We start from the raw sequence: 3,929 nt of genomic DNA, 5'->3' as shown, positions 1-3,929 counted from the left end.
TCAGTCCTTCTTGGCCTTCCTCACGGCTGCCAGCACGTTGCTCAGCTCCTCCCACTTCTTCTTGCCTCATGTGCGTGCCCACCCTTTTCTTGATGAACTTGAGCGCACGCTTGCCCTTGGACACCTTGAGCAGCCCTGTGGCGCGCCACTCGTAGGGTGCGAAGCCGCACACCTCTCTGCTCAGTCCCACATGAACCTGGTACGCTTGGTGAGGCACCTGCGGCGCCGGCTGTGCCTCCACTTGCTGACGTTCTTTGTCACCTTGTGGCCCCTGTTGAGGCCCACGGCCACGGGGTTGCGCATGCTGCTCTCCGATGGTGTGCCATTTTCAAATCTGAAACTTAGCTTTGAACTTTGAATACCACCCCCTGCACTGCAGCGGTCCCCTTCTGCTCTCTCTATAGCTGACGCCTTCAGCACAGTCCAGAGCTCTTCTTGAAGAAGTTCTCACAGCCTCTCCCCATCTACAGCTCCTCACCTGTACCCCAGGTGCCTCTGCTGCCATCCTAAGCCTCTGCTGGCTTGTACTTGTGGTCTGTGGGCCATAAACAGTGGAAGGACAGTGACACAGTGTGTGGGTGCACAGGTACGGAGACCAGCTCCAGCCCTAAGGGTTGGTGGGGGGGGGAGAAGGGATGTAGATGTAAAGTGAAGCCACTGACCACCTGCTGACTTTCAAGCAAGTGGCCCTGAAGAGCTCAAGCCCGTTTTTTATTTATACGATTGCATTCCTGCTCCCTTGAGCAGTGACATCAGTGGTTATTTTATTTAAAGAAATGGTAACATCAGCACCACATAAGCCCCCTCAGTATAATAAGCCCCCAATAGTTTCCCTTCCTCCTCCCCCCTCCCGACTGGGTCAATCACCCCCCAACCATATTGTGCACTACAAAGCACAATTTCAGCAAGCCAAAAATAAATGTCTAGCCAGGCATGTCCTGTGGACATGAGCACATACCCAGCTGGCAGCAAATGCCATTACACAGTTTTGCAAGGTGAGAGGCAGGTTAACCATTTGTGGGCATAAGTCCATTCATCAAATAGCACTCCTCTGTTACAGCCCCCCCCCCCTTTTTGGTTTCTCTGTGTAGCCCTGGCTGTCCTGGACTCGCTTTGTAGACCAGGCTGGCCTTGAACTCACAGTGATCTGCCTGCCTCTGCCTCCCGAGTGCTGGGATTAAAGGCATGCCCGGCAGTACTTTTAAGCTGTAGACAGTGACATTCCTATTGTGCCGAGCAGCTTTTCCTGATATGCACCCATCAATTTCAGATACTTCCTAAGAAGCATTTTCTACGTCTCTGCTGCTCAGACACAGCTTCCTCAGAACAGTTATGCAAGCAACGAGTCCAGCCATTGCTTTCTACAACTGCCACAGGCTTACTCAGTGTGACTGTGGCTGTCTGTCTCTCTAGGGACGTGATTATGTGTCCCCAAATACCCAGGGTTAATGGGCACATCTGGAGGATCCTCAGAGACAGAGAGAGGAGAAGAGGGTTTTATCCCTCTGCTCAGCAATCAGGGTGTTTCCTCTTCTTCCTCCTCTTCTTCTTTCTCCTCCTCCTTTTGGTTTTTCAAGACAAGGTTTCTCTGTGTGGCCTTGTTCTGGACTCACTTTGTAGACCAGGCTGGCCTTGAACTCACATCCATCTGCCTGCCTCTGCCTCTCAAGTGCTGGGATTAGAGGCATGCGCCACCGTGGATCAGGGTTCTTCTTCTTCCTCCTCCTCCTTCTTTTTCTTTTCTCAAGACAGGGTTTCTCTGTGTAGCCTTGGCTGTCCTAGACTCACTTTTGTAGACCAGGCTGGCCTCAAATTTGGAGCAATCCTCCTGCCTCTGCTACGATTAAAGGTGTGTGCCACCACACCCGGCTCAGGGTGCTTCTTTAGTGAAAGAAAATCAGATCTTTTACTTCCATTGCTCATTTAACAAACATTATTATTTACTGAGTACCTACTATGTGCCCTGGCCTATGCACAGGAAACTAAACAGACAAACCTGTTATAATGGAAGGAAGACAAAGAAGTAAGCACATACCTTCTTGGGGGCACAACTGTTACAAAGGAGAAGCAAAGTGTTCAGGAAGTGTCGGCGAGGGATGCGGGTGGTGAGGGTGGGTGTTGGTGGGTGGGGTGTGGGCTACGGTGGGGTAGGGTAGGGGTGGGTTATGGTTGGGTGTGTGTGTGTGGGGGGCAGGATAAAAGAGTCCCAGCAGAAAGGCCCTCCCCCAGGCAGGAGTGTGTCTGTCTCTGCCAGGGGCCATCACAGCTGCAGCCAGTGAGAGATAAAGTTGAGCGGTGAAGGAGGTGTGGATAGGTCAGGCTGTGTGATGGGAGCCTCAGCAATCTGTGGAGCGGAAAAACTGTGAGATCCGGCTGCAGTGAGATGAGGCCAAGGAAAATCAAGGCTGAAGCAGGGAGGGGGCATGAGAGTGGGGTTTGGAGAAGTGGGTATGTGCTTTTGGCCTTGAGTGGAAAGTGGAGGCGGAGTGGGGGTTGGGCTTGGGTGACTAGGAACCGGCAAGGACCCTGGCTGCTCCAGACCCTACAAAGGCTTTCTCTCTACTACCAGAGACCTCCTGACTCCTTTTTCCGGTCTGAGATAGGATACAGCCAGCCCAGGAGACTGCTCTTCCTGCGCCATCGGCCTGTTTCCGCATGAAAATCTCTGCCTTGACACTTGGAACCCTGGCCCTGGCTCTTCTCTCCCCGGCGGTCCCCTCCCCCTACTCACTGCTCTTTGGGTTCCATGTTTTCCTAGCACAACACAGGTTTTGGGAATCAGTTCTCTTCTTCCACTCTCGGACCCTAGGATTGAATTTAGGTCAACAGGAGCCATTTTGCCGACTGACCTTGAATTTCTTTTTAATTATTCCGCCATGTCTGGTTTGTACAGTGTTGGTGGCAGGGGGGTGGGGGTGGGGGGTGGTGAACCCAGGTGCTTGTGTGCATACTTGGGAATCAAGAATTCTATCAACCCTTTTTAAACAGGGTCTCACTGTGGCCCAAGGTGGCCTCAAACTCGTGGCAAGCCTCCTGCCTCAATCTCCTAAAGGTGGACTTACAGGCATGAGCACCATCCCACATCTCTCGATCTTTACTTGTTTGTGTTCTTATTTTTGTTTGTCTCTTCCTAGCATAAACCACAGAGGGCAGAGGCACCTTCCTGAACACTGGTTTTGTGAGGTCATCTCTGCATCTGTCCCTCCTCTCTACCTTGCAAGGTGGACACTGTCATTCTTACGTTATAAGGGGCACGAAGAGATTACACCTAGACTTGCCCAAGGTGTGAGGTTCTAGAAAGCCCTGCTGGAGAGATGGCTCAGCAGTTGGAAGCACTTACTGCTCTTGCAGGGACCTGGGTTAGGTTCTCTGCATCCACATGGTCGTTCACAATCACCTGTAAATCCAGTCCCAGGGAACCTGCCGTCCTAAGGTTTCCTGGGACTCCTTCCCGCTTGTGGTGCACATAATGCAGGCAAACACTCAAACGCATAAAATAAAAATAAATCTAAAAGTAAAAGCCCCCAGTTCCACAAGCACCATCCTCTTCTGTGCCTGTTCTCCTGTGCTTCCCAAGTGAAGCCAGGTGTGTCTGGGCCAGTTGGCAGCAGGAGTGGTGAAAGAGCCCAGACCTGGCTCCGGAGACCCTGGCTTCCTCCACGTGCCTCAGTTTCCCCACCTGTCTGTGTAAGGGCTTGGCAGGTGATCCACTTGCCTGCCGGGCCGCTCCCGTCGCCGGCCTGAAGGGACGCGCCTGCCCGGCTCCTGGGCGCCCGCAGGAGGGCGCGGCTTGGCGGGGGGCGCGGGCGGCGCGGGGGGCGGAGACCGGCTCGGCTTCCGCTCCCTCCTCCCGCGTCGTCTTGGGCCGCGGCGCCCGAGGCGGGAGCAGGAGGCGCTGGGAGCCGCGAGGATCCACCGCCGTCGCCGCC

General features: G+C 53.8%; 1 pseudogene; it reads right to left on the bottom strand.

Moving 5' to 3' along the window:
• LOC127189993 (60S ribosomal protein L36-like) lies at positions 1–303 on the bottom strand (annotated as a pseudogene).
• Positions 304–3,929: the final 3,626 nt, after the last annotated feature.

The sequence above is a fragment of the Acomys russatus genome, chromosome 5 (assembly GCF_903995435.1).
Source record: "Acomys russatus chromosome 5, mAcoRus1.1, whole genome shotgun sequence".
In the NCBI taxonomy this organism is placed as follows: domain Eukaryota; kingdom Metazoa; phylum Chordata; class Mammalia; order Rodentia; family Muridae; genus Acomys; species Acomys russatus.
Note: the sequence above shows the minus strand (reverse complement) of the source record. Positions and strands in the feature narration are given on the sequence as shown.